General features: G+C 36.8%; 1 protein-coding gene across 3 annotated transcripts in view; it reads right to left on the bottom strand.

Annotated features, from left to right (window-relative positions):
• LOC110108395 overlaps positions 1-20,458 on the bottom strand; it is an 89,276-nt gene that overhangs the window by 1,491 nt on the left and 67,327 nt on the right. Inside the window, exons 10-11 of one of the 3 annotated variants that reach the window (XR_003702864.1) lie at positions 14,112-14,241; positions 13,867-13,994 (exon numbers count right to left, since the gene is read on the bottom strand). The exons of 1 other annotated variant lie outside the window; for it this stretch is intronic. The gene's annotated coding sequence lies outside the window, so the exon portion shown is untranslated. The remainder of the gene's footprint in view (positions 1-13,866; positions 13,995-14,111; positions 14,242-20,458) is intronic. One more of the 3 variants, XR_003702863.1, reaches the window with a different exon arrangement.

Here is a 20,458-nt window from a genome sequence, read left to right as displayed (position 1 = left end):
TCATACTTTTGATCGTATGAAGATATTAACATTTTACAAAGAACGATTGAGAGTCATTATGATAGGAAACACTTAAAGATTTCAAGTAAATCCAATCTATTTCAAACAAAATAGTGAAAGAACTCTTCCAAACTCCAATGAAAATCAGAAAAATAATTATTTTTATTGCAATAATCAAACTAAGGGAGGGAAATAACAAGATATATTTGATCCTTTATTCGGGAGGAGGATCAATCTCTCCCAAATCTCTAAATGCCGCTAAAGCCCATGAAAAATCTCAGAGATCTCAAAATTCAGCCAAATTCAAGATGCCCTAACCCAAGGAAAACAAACTATTTAATGCATACAATCAAAAAGGAAATCTCTAAGAAATCCATACATTCAAATTTCCCTCCTAAATCCCTTAAAAATCCTTCCTAAATAACTTTTCTGGATCCTGCAATTGTGTGGTTCCGCCTCCAATACGTTTAGCCAATCCCGTATGGACCGACTAGATTGGTCCAATGGAATGGTCTAACACATTCTCAAAATCAATAAATCACACTCAATTCGTTTCATTTCAAGCATTTGGAATGATGAAACATCCAAAAGATCCTAGAGAGTTCTTGATCATAACAAACCACCAGATCCCTAGAGAATTCTAAAGTGCCGAAAATTGCCAAGACCCTCAAGGAGTTTCTACAAGACATCCTCAAGGTCAAAACAATAACCTCACTTGACCTACAACAACACAGAGTATTTTCAACAATAGTGAAATAATAGTCAAACAAATTTAGATATCTCAGCACCAGTGAAAATAAGCGACTATTTGTCTTGGAAGTAAAAAAGCATGCTAATGTACATGAGAATCTTTTGTTTGATGAATGAAAAAAAAAATGATTGCATAAATCCCATATGTCACAACTAAAATCGATATAACCCGCATATAGAATAGGTCATACAAGATAGAAATTCTATGACCTAATTGGAGATAATTGCAAAAATATCCAAGTGATCTATATTACATACTACAAAGCCACTAAATTTCAGAAAAGACAAAAGTACTCATCATTAAAAATTCCTTTCGTTCATCTCAGATATGTTTACAATCAAAACAATGATCTACAAATAGTGCATAACACAAACAATATAGAGCAGAATAGAAAAAGCCTTGAAAGTCAAATTCTAACCAGACATATACCTATACAAACATAGATCTCAAAATGTTCTACCTTTCTATACTCGCCCTACTCCTTCCCCTTATTCTGATCACAGATGTAGAAAATATAAGTATGTGCAAACATAAATCAGCAGGTCACATCTAACCTATCTAAATCTTTAATAATATCAATTTGCATAAATGAAGCAAAAACAGTAAAGTAAGTTTATCCATACAGAAGTTTAATTAGGTTGTTCAGAATAAACAGATATCTATAGAATAGCAAATAATAACTCTAATAAACCAATCATAAGTAGCAGAGTAATAACATAATAGAACACTGAACATACAAAATCCATTTCTCAAAACAGAACATTTCTCTCAAATGCTTATACCTCCCAACAGCTATCAAAATTCAAAATTCATACCTTTATAACTCCTTGTGCTAGCATATCAAATAGCATGCCTTTATAACTCATAATATATAGAATCATAGATATCCGAAATTCATAGGCCCGTATAACTCTCGACAAATAGTACATCAAAATACAGTACGAATCATCAAAATTTTTCCAAAATTTATATAAACAAATATTTAAACATAGAAATAAATGCATTTTCACATATAAAATACAGTATCAGAATTCACAGAGTGTACTAGTGGCAACAAAGCAGACAAACTCAAGAAAAACTCACAAAATTTCACATTTTCAAAAATTTACCAAATTACTGTAAGTCTGAATAGGTTATTAGATCTAAAGCAATTGCCCCAATGCTAACCAAGAGGGGGGTTAAATGGTAATTTAAAATTTTCTTGGTAGATTAAAAAAACCGTTTTGTAATTTTATAAGCACAATGAAATTTTTATCAAAATAAAATTTTCAACCACAAATTAAAAGTGAACTAAAAAAAATGCAACAACAACAACAACAACAACATCAAGCCTTTATCCCACTACGTGGGGTCGGCTACATGAATCCATTTTCTCCATTGTGTCCTATTAAAAGTCAAATTCTCGTTTAAATCTAATAAAGAAAGGTCATTCCTAATATTTTCTAACCAAGTCTTTTTAGGTCTACCCCTACCTTTCTTAACATAAGTCAAATCTAATACCTCTACTCTCCTAACCGGGTCATCGCAAGGCCGCCGTTTTATGTGACCAAACCATCTAAGGCGACTTTCTCTAATCTTATCTTCTACTGGAGCTACTCCAACCTTTTCACGTATATGCTCATTTCGTATCCTATCTCGAAGACTACCTCTTCAGTCTCTGAAGACCTATGTCCACTCTCTGGACATAGAGAAATTTATAGTGGTTCGGTCCAACAAGACCAATGTCCACTCTCTGAAGACTACCTCTTCAGGTATTGCACTATTCCAAAGTAATTCTCCTTTTGCTCCCACAGCAAGTCAGAGAAGCCCTTACACTTAACATTTCTTCTACCAATTCTCGGTGCGGCGAAGAACCGTAGTCCTTTCACACTCTCTTGGTCTCAGCAGAGAACCGTAGTCCTTTCACACTCTCTTGGTCTCAACAGAGAACCGTCTTCCTTTCACATCCTTCGAAAAATTTCCTTCAAGAAACTTCAAGAGAGAAGGGAAAACCTTTTAAGAACAAGCAAGAGATACTCACCATTGTGCAACCTTGCAAATCCCCTCACAATTCCCTCTTTAGAAATCTCTCACTCTCCAATTATAAAAACTCTCCCAAACACTCTCCAAGTGCACCCTCAAAAGAAGTTTGCAATAAAAAAATCGTAGGTGTTCTTAGACGATAAGTTTTAAGAACTCTTATACATGAATGACACAAAAAATCGTCCAGAAAATTGAAAATTTCAATTTGACCATCATGGATCGTATAGTATGATCGCACGTTGTACGTAAGATCAGTTCAAAAATTGCTCGGACGATCCTGTACGAATCGATTTCAAACATTGGTTGGCGTATGTATGAACCGACATCATACAATACGATCAGTTCAAAATTGAACCGATTCGTCCGGTACGATTCTATGCAAACCGATTTCGTACTCTGGATAACGTACTGTACGAACCTTATAACATACAGTACGATCTGTTTAACCAAAATCATGTTTCATTTGATAAGACAATGGACAAGTCCATTTCGTACTCTGGACGTCGTCTGTACGAACCTAAGATCGTACAGTACGAATGTGGGCTCCAAAAATTCGGCCACGGCCTCCCCGCCGCGCGATTTCTTTTTATTCAGCAAGGGGGAGTATTAACGGATAAGTTCCGAGGTAAATTTGGGAAGGCAGATGGGTTTGTAGATAAGACACTACCCAGAGATTTTGCCCTCATTTTGTGAGGACTTTATGATCTGAGTTCTGGTTTCCTATAGGCGCAAGCCCCTATAGTTAATTACCCCTCCCGATCACGAGAGAGAACTTTCGATTAAGGCTAGTCGTCAATCAGATACGTATATATGAGTATTGCACATTTGAATACACATTTGATTTCAGAGCTTATACACGCCTTCTGTCCGCTAATATGAGTGTTGCGGATCCGGTGACGTTGGATTGTAGATTGTAGACGACTTCTGTCTGCTTGTATGAGTATTGCAGATCCGGTGGTGTTGGATTCTTGGTGTTACGAGGCGTCTTCTCATCTTTTGATATTTTCTCCCCTTTTCTCATTCACCGAGGAAGGATTTTCTGGATTTTGGAGTCAAAGACTGCTGATTTGAAAAGAACTCCTTTTAGGCTCTTCGGTGTAGTGGACATGTTATTTCCGGTGTTTGTGAGCACCCGAACTGTTCTCTTCTTAATTATAGAACCGAAAAGAGACTTTGGAACACCAGGAAGTTTGGTTCAAATTTGTTCAAACATTTCTTTTCTGATTTTGCAAGGGAGTGTACTTTTCGTACATCGAGCTACTTTTGTACCCGGTGTACTTGTAGATTTTAACCATCACTGTCATAGGTGATATCCATACTTGTGTCCACAGTGGTTCGCTATGCTTACGAGGTTCTCACTGTTGTTATCCACAAGTGGTTTGTAGTCATTTGCAGGGGACTGCTGTATCAATAATGACCTCCTAGAAGTATTCGTAGGAGAGCCACTATCCTTTAGTTACGACCACCTTTCACCAATCTCAGGTGGTTTTGCTAATGGTACTTGTTTATAGGGGACGGTCCTCTTTCATACACCGGGCTGCTCTTGTACTCGACATACTTGAAGATCTTGATCACCACTGTCGTAGGTGATATTCGTACTTGTGTCCACAATAATTCATTGTACTTACAATACACTGTTGTTATCCACAAGTATCCATTTGCGGGGGACCGCTGCATCTACTACGACCTCCTTAAAATATTTGTAGAAGACCCATTGTTTTCGCACCTTATCCACCTTTTCACCAATTTCGGGTGGTTAGACGATTGCATCTGCTGTAGGGGCAGATCTTTGGTTGTTAGATATAAGTAGGAGTCGTACACCTTACAACTGTTCGTTTATATAGTGCATTGACTTGGTGGGGATTGTTGTATCTACTACGAGCTCCTGAAACTGCTCGTAGGAGATCCATTGTTGCCTACATCATGCCCACCTGTCACCAATCTCAGGTAGTTTGATGATTGCACTTGTTTGTAGGGGGGCAGATCTTCCATTATTGGTCTCCCGTATTGCCTTCTCAATCAACAAACATTAATAGGGATTGTCGTAGGAGATTCCAACAATACATGTAGGGGGGACGCCCATGCATTTTATTCTTGCAGGTACGACGCACTTGATGTCGTAGAGACTGTCGTAAGAGTCCACTACATACTTTATTTGCATGCATTGAGGTCTTGTAGTTTGAGTTTCCTTGTGTGTGACCAAAGTTTTGTACTCTATATGTATCTGAGTCCAAGTTTAGTTTCATTCAGACTTGAGTTCAAACTCAGTGTAAGTCTTTTACATTCATTCAAGTCTTCTACGTCATGTTAAGTTCATCCGGATTTGAATCTAATGCTCGCAAATGCGAATTTCACTTGGTGTCGTACAGTTCAAGCTCAAATGCATAAGTTCTTGTTGTCCACATCTTGTTCCAATTTGAGTTCAGAGTACAAGTTCAAGTGATTGTCCAGGGTCTTCTGGAGTTCTTTTGAGTTCGATTGCGTATTCAATTTCATCTGGACTTGAGGCAGATGCTTACAAGTTCAAGTTCATATTTATATTGATTTGAGTTGGGCTTCAGCTTGATTTTATTTCCTTTGGATTTGACCCTTAAAAAAATCATTTAGAATTTGTTCAGGTTTAGGTCCACAAGTCCACTGTTCATCGTACAGGTCCTCTGCTCATTTAGTTCAATTTCTGCGCATTTCTGTTCAAGTACAGGTCTTCTGCATTGTTGCCCAAGAAGGTCTTCAAATTGTTCAAGTCTTTGTACATTTCAGTGAAAATTTCGGCAGCACCCCAACATATCCCCCATTTGGGGAAAAATAGGGGAGATGGGCCTTCACACCACGCTACTAGAGCGTGTATGGTAGGTGTCCTAAGACACCGCGGCCGTAGTAATTTTCATCCCACCACGCTACAAGAACGTGTATGGGGCCTTCAGCAGCACCCGTACCAGAACAGCAGTGACTCCCCATCACGCTACAAGAGCGTGTATAGAGCTTACCCACCTCGTCGTATGCGTCGCACCGGGCTCCCTCCTACCATGCTACAAGAGCGGGTATAGGTTGTTCCCCGGTCCGCTGCAAACATCGAGAATGGGATTTTGGAACATCATACCTTTGCGTAGCGGTGTCGGCGGTGTCGGTGTCGAGGTCGAGGACCATTCCCACCACGCTACAAGAGCGTGTAAAGGGCTTACTCGCCTCGTCGTATGCTTCGCACCAGGCTCCCTCCTATCGTGCTACAAGAGCGTGTATAGGTGGTTCTCTGGTCCGCTGCAAACGTCGAGAACGGGGTTTAAGTTAGAATTTTATACCTTTGGGCCCGGCGGCGATTGTTGGCTCGAGGACTGAGGCAAGAGGAAGCAAGGGATTTCCCTTTTCTTTCTTCTTTTTTTTTTTATACATAATTAATTAGAAATAAATAATTAATTATAATTAAATTTAATTATAAATAATTATTTCTAATATTACTAATTATAATTAAAAATATTAAATTTATAATTAATTTGATTATTTATATTTAATTATTAATAATCAATAATTAATTAAAAATAAAAATAATCATTTATAATTAAAATTAATTAATTATAAGTTATTATGATTATTATTAATTAATTATAATTAAAAATAATTAGCAAATAATTAATTATTTATAATTAAATATAATTAATTAAAAATAATTAAAATTAGCATGATTAATTATAATTAAATCAAATTAATTATAACTAATATTATTTTTAATTAATTAGATATAAAATAACAATAATTTAAAATCCCTATAATCCCTAAAATCTTCTCGGTCGACGGATTTAGGGGATTTGGCCGTGGAAGCTTGGGCAAGGGAAAAAGTTACCTTCATTGTTGGCGAGCTACTGCTCTCGACTCCGATCAAAATGTCGTAACTTTCGATTCAACAGGAAGGGAATGCCGTCGAATGAGGGAAGTCGGTCGGAGGAGCGTGCGGCAAAGGAGAAAGTTACCTTCACTGTCGGCGAGCTCCCGAGTTGCTTCCGATCAAAATGTAGTAACTTCCGATCCGACAGGCAGAGCAAGCCGTCGAAGGTGCGAAGTCGACCGGCCACGAGAGAGCAGAGGGAGCAATCGAAGGGGAGGGAGATCACTTCACAGCCGGCGAGTACCCGCTGTTGCTTCTGATACCGATGTCGTAACTTCCGACCGAACAGGAAGGAAAGTCTTCGTAGGAGCAAAGTCGAACATCCACGAAGGAGCCGAAGAAGCGACGCCAAAGGGAGAAAGCTCCTTCGCAGCCGGCAGAGCTCTCGTTGTTGCTTCCGATCAAATGTGTCGTAACCTCCAATCGGACAAGGAGGAGCGGGGTCGGACAGCTGCGAGAGAAGCGCGCGAAGGGAGATCGAGAGCGAGAGAGGGAGGGAGAGAGCTCGGAGGGACAGAGAGAGAGAGAGACAGAGATCGAGAGAGCGAATCTCTCGTTTCTTCGATACTTAACGCGACAGAGGTGATCGTGGGATTAATGTCGAAGACGTGCGAACGACGTGCGGCCGATTTCCTGGACATGCGGCTCTCAGGTACGAAATATTTTTTCTTTTTTTTTTGTATTAGATACGGGTCAACAACGAACAGTTCAAAAAAAATTTACCTGTTCATATGGATGAACTGGAACGCACCCATTTCATACCATGGACATCGTCTATACGAACCTATGATCGTAAAGTACAATCAGGTCTGAAAATTTTTTATTTCGTTTGGGAGGAACTGGTACGCAGCCATTTCATACTATGGACATCGTCTGTACAAATGTAACTTCGTACAGTACAAATATGACTTAGAAAATTTTCCATACAAGATTCAATTAACTTTGTTCTGGAGGAGCACTCAGGACAAATTGTCATGTACGATCCATGATCGTACAGTACTATTAGTTTTAAAAACTACAAGTTTTTACACTGCCCAAGTGTGTTTGTGTGCATGGTTACCAATTTATAATCATCTCTCTCAGACTCAAGAAAAATATAAAAAGTACAGACTTCAATTACAATAAACCTTAATCTAATCTTTCTTAAAGTCTTTAGTAGTCTGGAGTATAATTTTCCAAAAATGTTAGTACAAACAAACAACAAAAATAATATTTCCAATATATGTTATGAGAAACAGTAATCAATACAATAAGATTTTGGAATTATCAAAAATACACATGATAAAAAAACATAGTTATGAAAACTAAGTTACAATAAATCTCTCCCTTTTTTATGATGATTAAATAATTATTTTTTGAGTTAATAATTAAAATAAATTTTCTCCTTAGCTCCCCCTAAATAAATGACCAATTTAAAAACATAGGGTTCCCATAAATATCAAAAAACACAGCTAAAAAAATTAAAAACAACTCAAACAAAAACACGAACACGGAACAAAAACATACACATATTCAACACATTCAAAACATACATCTAACAAACAATCAAACACATTAAATAATATTATGACTCCCCCTTTTAACAACAACAAAAAGGGAAGAAAAACTTAAAATGAAATTTTTCTAAAAATAAATCAAAATAGTTGAGGAATAAGAAGATTTTAAACTAATTCCACATACAACATTAACTTCATAATGTTTAAAAAAAAATCAAAGTTTAAATAAAAAAACAACTAAATAAGAAAAGTCAATCACGTTCATCATTTATTCTAGACAAATTAAATAAAAATGATTATTACAAAAATGACAAAATAAAGATTAAATAATTTCTAATTCAATAGTGAAGATGATTGTAGATTAAATGAATTTGGATTAAAGATATAAAGATTAAAGGAAAGAACAAAACTACTTTTTTCTAGTAATTAATTGACAATATTGCACATCTTTTCAAATGCTAGTGACACACTTTGTGTATCTTTTCTATTTGGGCTAAATTTGTGTCTCATTTCACATTGAGAATCATTGTGCATCTTTTCTATTTTTGTACCCTTTGTGCATTCTTCTTTTTTTTCGGTTTTTCCAATATCAATAATCTTAATTCAAATTCCATTGATAACAAAAATAAATACATTAAAAAATAAAATAAAATAGATAAAACATTTATTTTGCAATAATTATATCAAAGTAATATTTTCTGTATGAACATGAAATTGATCTTTAATTTAAATTTTGAAAGATTAAATTTTGTAAGAAAATTAAATTATAGAACAAAATAATTCAAAATTTCATCCAAAAAATAATCACAAATGATTTTTCAAAAGAGAAAATTGGCATTTTAAGAAATGAAATTCAATGCAAATCAACACAACATTTCATCATTTCATAGATCATTCAAAATACATACACACATTTTTCCATTTAACATTATGACACATAACATAATCCTGGAAATGCAAAAATAACACATCAATCACCAACCAGAAAATCACTGAAATCACAATAAATACCTCTCAACAACAAACATAAATACTCATAATTTCTACTCGTTGCTTGAGAACATAGGAGGTAATCCTAGTGTGGTCGTAATTTACTTTCAAGTTAGCCAGAAAGGTTTGGAATGTCTCTTTATGGTAGGCATAGATGAGAGTTAGGATAAACGACAACTGGGTTGAGGCGAAAAGGGGTATGATAGAGAAATAGTTCTCTCTCTGAATGAGGAGTCGGGAAGGGGTAATTTTTGCAGCAGAATACCTAAAGAAAGCATCATCATTCTCTTTCAACAAAAAATTCTTATCCCTACCAGATCTAGAGGAATATCACTTAGAGAGGTGAGGCTATTTGCTACTACTTGCCATTCTTAAGATGTGGGCTCTAGAATGTTTGGAACGGATGAGAAATTAATGAAAAATGCATCCAAAGACCCTTCTATTTTTTTAAAAAAAATGACCTATCGTACAGTACGAAATTTAGATCGTACGTACAATTTAAAATCGTACAGGACAAAAATAATTTTGTACATACGAGCGGATACGCCCAAAAATGAAACAGCTTTTCATAAAACGTCATTTTCGAGGCGTCCTTTCGTACACACTTTTTGACCATATGATCGTACAGACGAACATGTGTTCTTCCGGGATGATAAGAATAATAAAGATCGTTTAATGAAGATTAGGTTCGTCCCCTACAGAAACTGACAACAGGATCGTACAGATGAAATGCGATTTCGTACGTACGATCTGTAATTAATAGCTGACATTAACTGGAAAATCATCCCCACTCGTACAGTATGATGACATTATCGTACAATATGAAATTTTTTGAAAAACTAAGTTTCGTACGCTCAACTCAGAAACCTATCATGTACAAGCTACAAAATTCATACAGTACGAAAAGAACTTAGAAAACAAGACATGATAATCAAAAAATCTTCTCAAAATCAATCACCTTAAATCTAATGACATGCTTCCAGTAAAAAAAACCCAAAACACAAAACTAAACACACAAAAACAAACAAAATAAACAACAAGTGAAAATAAATAAACACATAATTACACAACAAATCAATTTTGCAGAATTTTAATTTAAGCATTAAGATCAATCACACCTAATCAGGCCCTTAGGGTTTAGTGGAGGGAAATTAATAAGATCCCTTAGTTAACAACGAGATAAGCCACTATGAAAAGATCCCTCACTCAACTTTTTAAATTACAAGGTTTAGCGGAGGGAAATTAACATGATCTACAAGAATTAAATAAGACCAAAATTGAAGAATAAACTAGGAAGATATAAAAGTGGGAGGAGAACTTTACCCAAAGGAACAAGAGATACGAAGCTCTAGTGGTTGTTTGAGGGCTTGAGAGGAAGTAAACAGCAAGTGGTGGCTTCTTGGAAGGCTAGCCAACAACAAATTCAAGCTTGAACCCTTGGACAGCAAGCAGGAAATCTGGGATAGCAATTCCTAAAAAATTTGGACAGCAACGATGGCTTCTTAAGGGGCTAGACATCAACAAATTCCTGCTGAAGTCCTTGGACAGCAATATGATAGACTCTATATGGATGGACAACAAGCTAGCTTGCTTTGGACATCAAGGTAACAAGCTATTTTGCTCCGGAAAGTCTCTGGACAGGAAACTAGGTTATCCCTGAAATCTGGACAATAATACTATGTGATAAAATTCTTGATGGGTGGCGTGATGGAGAGTCCAAATTGGAGAGAGAGGGATCGGCCGCAAGCTTGGCTAGGAAGGAAATTAATTTGGAGACTGAAGTCCTTTGCAAACTTGGCATTCTAATTTTGGAAGTACGATTTAATTCAAATCCCTAAATCAATTCAAATTTTAATTAATCAAAATCTGAATAAAAATCTGAATAAATTAGCTTTTCTTCTTTTAGAAAAGTACTTTAATTCAAAATGGTTTAAGATTTGAATTTCTAAACTTTCCTAAATTAAGATAATTCAATAAGAAAGTTATGGAGGGGGAATTTGAAATTTGGAGAGGGGGAGGGGCCGGCTATGTGAGGGGATTAATTGGAATTTGATTGGGTAGCATTAGTGGATAGAATTCATTAAGAGAGAGAGGAGAGGGGGGCCGACCAAAGAGGGAAGGAGAAAGGGTGTCTAAGTTCAATGAATGTGGAGAATTGAGTTAAATCTGAATTGATTTTAGATTTGAATCGATTGGATTGATTTTCTAAGATGGAGTAAGTTATTTCGGGAAAGAATTTGAAATTTGAATTCAAAATCCTCTTAAATAAATACCATTATTTTAGAAAAGTACTAAAATTAGGATGTGGGGGAAAGGCATGGCTTGGTGGCCGGTGGCTTCGGGTGGGGAAAGTGGTGGTTGGCCGAAAGTAGGAGAAGAATGATGATATTGGGGTGGCGGCTTAGAAGGAAGTTGGTGGGGAGGCCGGCGGCTTAGAAGGAAGTTGGTGGGGAGGCCGGCGGCCTAAGGGAGAATGAGGAAGGGTTGGTCTATGCCGGCGGCTCTTGGGGAGGATTGACAGACGGTGGAGGGGAAAGGAAGGAAAGGAAGAAAGAAAGAAAGATAACCACGAGCCCGGACGCTTCCTGCAGTTGGTGGGTATTCTGTTGCCCTGCACCAAGGGACTTTACCAAAGCCCTCTCATAGAGCTCTCAAGCTCTCTTTAAACACATGGATGCAGGAATTATCATAATAATCATTCATTACCTTCAAAAGAATAACAAGGGGCTTATAAATAGCCTTATACAATGAAAAGAAATATAAGACGAACTTGCCCCTAGGGCATACATACGACTACGCCCTCAAGTGAGGATAGAAATGGAAAAGGTGCATAAATAAATCAAATACATAAAATGACTCAAAAATGGATCAGCGCGATCGTGGCCATAGATCGTCGACGCCGCGTTTGGGAAAGTTTCCAAGGCATGATGTCCTCATCATTCTCCAAGGGTGGGAAAAAGCTCGACTCCATTGAGTACGCGTCCTGGGTGCTTTCATAGAACTCTAGTGCATCTGGGTCAATTTGCTGAAGCTCCTCGTGCTCGAGCCACGTATCCTCTGACTCTGGTTTACCTCTCCACCTTATCAGATATTTTTTTTGTCCGCCCTCTTATGTGGAAATAATGTCATCACTTAGAATTGTGTCAACCTTCTCCATTATAGGTAATTTGGAAATAATTGGGAGTGGAGGTAGGCTTGGATTCTCAAAGGGTGGGGTTACACAAGGCTTAATTTGAAAGGGATTTGGTGGGTTTGGACCCTCAAAAGCTACTAAATCTTCTATGTTAAAAGAGATATTAATGTTGAATTCAATAGGCAAATCCACCACGTACGCATTGTTATTGATTTTATGGACTATTTTAAATGGATCCGCACTTTCAGCTTGCAACTTTTTAACTGTTCCTTATGGGAACCATTCCGGATAAATCCGCACCATCACTGAACCACCAACCTCAAAAGTTTTAAATCTTAGTTCAAAATCATCATGTTGTTTAAAATTAATATTGCTCTGTTTAATTTTATGTGCAATTTCCTTATACAGATCATGAAATTAAGATGTAGATTCAGAAATCCTATACTTAGAATACATAGGTATGAAATCTACCTAGGTTTGTACCTATAAACAATTTTTACATGACTTAATCTAGTGAAACAGTTCACAGAGTTATTGTAGGCGAATTCGGCTATGGGGAGTTTGGGTATTGAGGCTCCATGGACAAGATCTATAGCATGTTGGATGTCTCTAAACGGAGGTAATTAATCAGGAAGATCATAAGGGAAGACATCAGCAAACTTACTATGTATCACTAAAAGAAACTATCCATACTCTTAATCCAATCCAGAAAGTGTTGAGATCGAGGGTACCATCAAAGGTTGGGGCATCGACCTTGATGTTTTTCATCACTGGAATATCTAGGTCAAGGTTATGATCATGTCTATAGTGGGGAGCTCGATAAGGGGCACAACGTGGTCCCTCATCTAGAAAATTATCGTCCCCATATATGGAAGGAGGTCTAGATGGAGTGTAAGGAATATGGTGGTTCCTACCTCGATCTAGGGTATAAAATTGATCAGTTATAGTTCTACGGAGTTCAATTATCGCAGCTTGGTTTTCCTTGAGTTGTTGGCTAATAGTGTTTATTTGACCTACCAACAGATCTAGAGTCCGGTGAAGTTGTTCAGTGTCCATCCTAATATCTAAGACGACTCAGAACTATGCAGAAGTGAAAGAAAGTAATATGCAAACAAACAAATAACAAATGTGCAGTATGCGATTTAGATACTAAACATATCAGAAAAGTTTTCCAAATAGGCAACTAAATGTGTAAACATGCTCTAATACCAGATGATGTTTAACTATGAATGCTTAGGCAATGTTTCGATAGGAATTTTGCACGCTTAAATTGTTAGAAACAATATTAATTAAACTTGTAGAGATATAAACGATTAAATAAAACAAGAGCGGGGTGAATTTAGTTTAGGCCAAGTTACACACATAAAAGTTAACACCATTTAAATAGCCATTAGATCAAACATAGCATAGATAGAAGAGCTTCAACAAAATCCCTTCGTTAACAACGAGATAAGTCACTATGAAAAAATCCCTCACTCAACTTTCTAAAATACTAGGCCTTAGCGGAAGGAAATTAACAAGATCTTCATGAATCAAATAAGACCACAATTGAGGAATAAACTAGGAAGATATAAGAGTGGGTGGAGAAGTTTACCCAAAGGAACAGGAGATACAAAGCTCCGGTGGAGGTTTGAGGGCTTGAGAGGAGGTAGACAGCAAGTCTAGCCAACAACAAATTCAGACTTGATGTCACACCCCAGTTGACTCACCCTCTAACACCAACTAGAGTATAACAGAGAAGGACTTCAACATATAAGAAGCATGTAATATGCCTTACTGAACATCAAACCTAATTAAAACAAATACAGAGCTCTACTAAAACTTTTGAAATTTACTTACATATAAAAAGGTTTATACAGAAATCCTTAAGATCTCCTCTAAGGTCTCTTTATACACCAAAACATATTTACACCAAAAACGAACGATCACTTCTTTCTCGCCTAGTGCCCTACGGGCTCCTTTCCCTTACCTGCAGTATAACCACAGCTAATGAGCTAGGGCTCAATGAAATACACCAGCAATGTAAAGGAAATAATAATAACATATTAACCATTAAGAAATACATAACATTAGTGATTAAATAATAACATGGTTATAGCACCTTCCACATGGGGCACAAGAAAACATAGTAGTACTTTTCATCTTACTAATTGTTCAACACCATTTTTTTAACAAGTCAAATGATGGCTATAAGCTTTTGCACCTCTTTCAGCTTTTCAATTCAAGGTTGGGTCTAGCTTCCCAACTTTAAGAATTGAACTTGCTCTCTCAATTCAGGGTTGAGTCTAAATTCCCAACTTCTAGAATTGAAAGTATAGGCTTACCTCTTCAGGTCTTTCGCCTTTTTACTAGTGCAGGCTTATCCCCCAACATATGACTTAAAAGCAGTTATACTCTCCTTCATTTCAAGAACATTTCCATAATCATATCCAAAGATTATATAAATTGGAATCAAGTACATGTGTAATTCACATATGAAGCAATTGAACTATTAAAAAAAACATGCTATAATGGAAAAGGAAATCTTAAAAATGATAAAATATCACATTGAAATTTTATAAAATTGTTACTATTTCTTATGCATCGTTGGGTATCTCACCTTGCTAGGAATTGATTTTCCTAGAGTCGGATTCCTTTTCCTCTTGTACACCACCTCTACCAAAATTCTCCTCATTCACCCCACTCCCTCCTTAGCTCCCTCTCTTAACTGAAACTGAATTCAAGCACAACCAATTGAATTCATCTTCTTACTATTTTTAGAGGCTGTTTTCAGTAACTGCTCCTAGCTTTTCCCTTTTCTTACTGATTTCAGCAAATTCTAGCTGATTTCAGCAATTCTACTGCAACAACACCTGATTTCAACACCCCACTTTAGCTTCCCGAATTAAGAAATGCAAATGCACTGTTTGTAGCTGTCATTTCCAGCAAATAGCAGTATCACAGCTGTTATTTGCAGCAAAGAACAGCATAAATTATATTCTTTTCCTCTCCTAAAATTTCCATTCTTCTTACCATACTGATTTCCTACCCTTTTCCCCAACAAGCAGCAGCCCACCTTACTGATTTCCTATCTTTTCCCCAACAAGCAGCAGCCCACATGCCTTTCCAATGTCTCCTAGCAAGTGATGTGCTCGCAGGAAGTTGCTTCATACTCCAGAGAATTTTCGTTGCTGGAAGGAGGGAAGAAATGGGATAATCGGGCTGCTTTAGACCGTAGTGCTTTATCTATATATATTATAATATTATTAATACCTCCAATAGCATATTCTCCTAATGCCAGACGTAGGATTAAGTCACAGCCGCTGCATGCATTGAAAGGGAACTAAGTGGAATGTTATAGTGGCTATAGTGGAAAACTGTACAGTAATTACTAGCATAATTACTGTCTATTAAGCAATTTATAGTGAATTACTTAGCAGTAAATAATATCTGAATAGTAAATAAAACTAATATTTCGATATACTTCTATATATATCAATATACTCGAAATTAACAGTAGAATTTAATGAAACAAGTTATCCTCTAGAGGAAGTTAACACTTACAATATTTTAAACATCTTGAGGGTATTACACTTGAACCCTTGGATAGCAAGCAGGAAATCTGGGACAGCAATTCCTGAAAATTTTGGAAGCAAAGGTGGCTTCTTGGGGGGCTGGACAACAACGAATTCATGCTGGAGTCCTTGGAATGCAATAGGACAGACTCTGGATGGCTGGACAGCAAGCTAGCTTGCTTTGGACATCAGGGCAACAAGTTATTTTGTTCTGGAAAGTTTCTGGACAGGAAATTGGGCTGTCCCTGAAATCTGGACAGCAATCCTAGGTGATAAAAGTCTTGATGGGTGGTGTGATGGAGAGTCCAAATTTGAGAGAGAGGGGCCGACGGCAAGCTTGGCTAGGAAGGAAATTAATTTGGAGACTGAAGTCCTTTCCAAACTTGGCATTCTAATTTGGGAAGGAGGATTTAATTCAAATCCCTAAATGAATTTAGATTTTAATCAATCAAAATCTGAATAAAAATCTTCCTAAATAAGGCTTTCTTATTTTAGGAAAGTACTTTAATTCAAATTGGTTTAAGATTTGAATTTCGTAAACTTTCCTAAATTAAGATAATTCAAATAAGGAAGTTATGGAGGGGAATTTGAAATTTGGAGAGGGAGGGGGGGGGGGGGGGGGGGGGGGGGGGGGGGGGGCAGCCTATGTGAGGGGATTAATTGGGATTTGATTGGGTAGCATTAGTAGATAGAATTCATTAAGAGAGAGGAGAGGGGGGCGGCCAAAGGGGGGAGGAGAGAGTGTGCCTATGTTCAATGAATGTGAGGAATTGAATTAAATCTGAATTGATTTAAGATTTGAATAGATTGGATTGGTTTCCTAAGATGGAGTAAGTTATTTAGGGAAAGAATTTGAAATTCAAAATCCTCCTAAATAAATACCATTATTTTAGGAAGGTACTAAAACTAGGATGTGGGAAGGGCAAGGCTTGGTGGCTTAGATGATGATGTGGAGGTGGCGGCTTAGAGGGAATTTGGTGAGGAGGCCAACGGCCTAAGGGAGGAGGAAGGGTTGGGCTACGCTGGCTGCTCTTAAGGAGGATTGACCGGCGGTGGAGGGAAAAGGAAGGGAAGGAAGAAAGAAAGAAAGATAACCACAAACCTGGACGCTTCCTGCGTCTCGTGGGTGATCTGTTGCCCTCCATCAAGGGACTTTACCAAGCTTTCTCTTAGAACCCTCAAGATCTCTCCAAACACGTGGATGCAAAAATTATCATAATAATCATTCATTATCTACAAAAGAATAACAAGTGGCTTATAAATAGCCTTATACAATGAAAGGAAAATAAAAAACAAACTTGCCTCTAGGGCATACATACGACTAGGCCCTCAAGTGAGGATAGAAATGGAAAAAGTGCATAAATAAATCAAATACAGAAAATGACTCAAAAATAGATCGGCGCGATCGTTGTCGTATATCGTCGACCTCGCCTCTGGTAAACTTTCCAAGGCTTAATGTCCTCATCACATAATTTTCAAGTGATTCATATTACAGACAACAAAGCTGCTAAACTTTAAAAAATACAAAGGTACTAATCATCAAACAAATATTTTATTCATCACATAAATATTTACAATCAAAATAATGATTTGCAAGCAGTGCATGGCACAGACAATACAAAGCAAAATAGAAAAAGTCAAGACTATCAAAATCTTGCCAGACATACCTATACAAACATCAATTTTACAACCTACAACCTTTCTTTACCCTACCCTTGCCCCTTATCCTAACCTTAAATAGATAGAGAAAGAAGGCATGAGCAATCATAGCTCAGCAGTCACATCCAACCTATCAAAAGCTTTAATAATAATAATAATTTATATAAATGAAATAAAAAGGGTAAAATACATTCTTCCATATAAAAGATCAATCAGGTAGCTCGGAATAAAGAAATATCTATGGAATAGCAAACAAAAACTCTAATACACCAATCAATAATAGCAAAACAATACAACAACAACATAAGGCCTTTGTCCCACTATGTGGGGTCAGCTACATGAATATTTCCCATAGGCCTTTATACATTTCCAATAGATATCAGAATTCAGAATCCAGACCCTTATAACTTGTTGTACTAGCATATCAAATAACATGCCATTATAACTCTCAATGCATAACATCACAAATATTTATAATTCTCAAGCCCTTGTATTTCACAACAGACAATACATCAAAATATTCGCTGATCATAAGAATTTCTCTAGAGTTTACATATTTCAAACATATAAGCATAAAAATAAATGCATTTTCAGATATAAAATACCAATATCAAAATTATAATAGAGCTACACAGAATATTCTATTGGAAGCAAAGAAAAAGAGAATTTGGGGAAAACTTGTACACAAAAGTTAACATTTTCAAAAATTTGCCAAATTATCCCACATTGGTCGTATCTATATGTCAAAGCTTTTTTATACTATGGCACTATTTATAGTGTCATAATATTTTTTCTTAAAACATTAAAATGATTTATTTTCATAATTATCAAATGAAAACTCATAAATAAAATATCATAATGTGCAAAATATTAACTATAACATATTAAATGTTACACGATGAAAATTTATCAAGCGATCGAATATACCCACATTTTCATCAAAATTTTAATTAAAATGTCAGAAAATCTTAAGAACTCCAAATTACTAAAAACTAAGATAGGCAAAACGTAACTTACATCGACCTCGACAGCTTCCCGAACTACCCCGATTAACAAAAATGACCGGAAGCCATCTGAAATCAACTTTCAATCATTAAAATCTCTCTTTCACTCTCTAGCAAGCCTAAGCGGAGGAAATGAAAATGACATTTCGTAATTGAGTGGAAATTGATATTTATTTAAATATTTTGCCCAATGCCCCAGTGCTCCATTCACAAACTCAACCAAACAGAGAGCACAACCTTGCCACACTGCCGAACAGTATCGCAATGCCCCAAGCAAGATCTATTGTCACAGCACAGACCCACCCAACACCACTACACTCTCCAGAAATCCCATTTTCCGACATAATACAGAGAGTTCAAGGCCGCCATCCTTATAAAAAATCTCATTTTCCAACATAGTACAGAAAGTTCAAGGCCGCCATGTCCCCACCCTTAGAGATACGACACTCCCAAGTGAAATTTTTAGAATTCAAATTTCATGCAGAGATTCTTGGAACATACTAAAAATCAGAATTTATGCATTCACCCACATACAAAAACATTCACAGACGTGCAGAATAAAAGTACCAAAAATTCAAACACAACTTATTAGATCCGATTTATAGAAATTCAGAATATTGTAGCAAAAGGTGCTACATCAAACCTAATAATCCACCCACCACATTAACAAAAGAGCGAGAGGTATGAACAAAAGGCAGAACAACCACAAAATACAGTGTGATAAAAGAAAAGGTTGTAAAAGTGGATTAAAGAGGACCACAAAAACCTAGGAGCCAAAGGTGAAAGACTCATGAAAAGATCATATCGACGAGAAAAGTGGGTGATGAAGATGGAATAGAGGTAAAACCCTGAGACCTCAAAGGAAGGAGACAACTGAGCAAGAATAGGGAGCAAAAGCTAACGAAGTCTAAGACGAGGAGGCGCAATTAAGTGAGAGGAGACGAGCAAAAAAAAACTAGAATGTGAAAAAGAAACAGCTGAATGAAGAGGAGAGCAGAGGTCAAAGAAAGAAAATGTAAGGCAGATCGTTGCCCAAGAAGGATTTATAGCAGCCATAAAGAGGCCTCCAGATGGAGACAGAGGACAAGGAGGTGACCAACATGCTAGCGTAAGGGTCGAAGGACGTGCATCAATGCTCGGGTATAGGGATGCAAGAGTGATGAAATGGATATGCATGTACATGCAAAATGGGGATAAGCGCAAGAGAAAACGCACTCACATTTGATGAACACACATGGAATCACACGCCAAAGGCCACAACAATACATCGATGAAGCTTGGGTTTGCTCCAACCCCAATTTCCAAGAGGCCCCCAATCACCCACCATGGAGAATCTTTGGGGAGTGGGTGCATGATAGTTTTATAATAGTAGATTAGTCAACGAATCTATAAAAATAATACTCATTTCAAGCTATAAGAATTACACATTTTTCGAGACATACTAGCTTCATTTTTAAAGACAATACTGCCATTATTTGTTGTGTTTGCTTTAATGGATGACCTATGAACCAGTTAGTCTATCTTCCAACTATAATGATTGTTGTTATAGTTAGACCTATTTTGATAAGTATGTGGAGCATTATGCCCAAATTTCACATTGTGGCAACTACATACTAGGAGAATAATTCTTTTGAATAATGGGCAAGATAATAAATGGACCTGCAATTACTATGCCCGAATCTATGAATGAGAGGATGGTCCTTGCTTCTGAAGGCGGAAGAAATTTCAACTTTGTTTGCCTTATTTATTTTCTGTCCCCGTATTGATGCTTCATGCTTGATGGACTTAACTGATGATGAGATCCAATTTGGCATGAAGAGCTTGATAAATAAGTAGAGTTCCTTCTCCCTTTGTTCTGTGCTTTGAGCTTTGCTTTGTTCTTTGATAAATTTATTGAAGAAGCCCGTGGAATGTGGGAATTCATTGCTCATAAGAATTTCAAATAGAGTAAACGTTTTTTTACTCCAAA

The sequence above is a fragment of the Dendrobium catenatum genome, unplaced genomic scaffold (assembly GCF_001605985.2).
Source record: "Dendrobium catenatum unplaced genomic scaffold, ASM160598v2 fragScaff_scaffold_1490, whole genome shotgun sequence".
In the NCBI taxonomy this organism is placed as follows: Eukaryota; Viridiplantae; Streptophyta; class Magnoliopsida; order Asparagales; family Orchidaceae; genus Dendrobium; species Dendrobium catenatum.
This window is presented reverse-complemented; position numbering and strand designations above follow the sequence as displayed.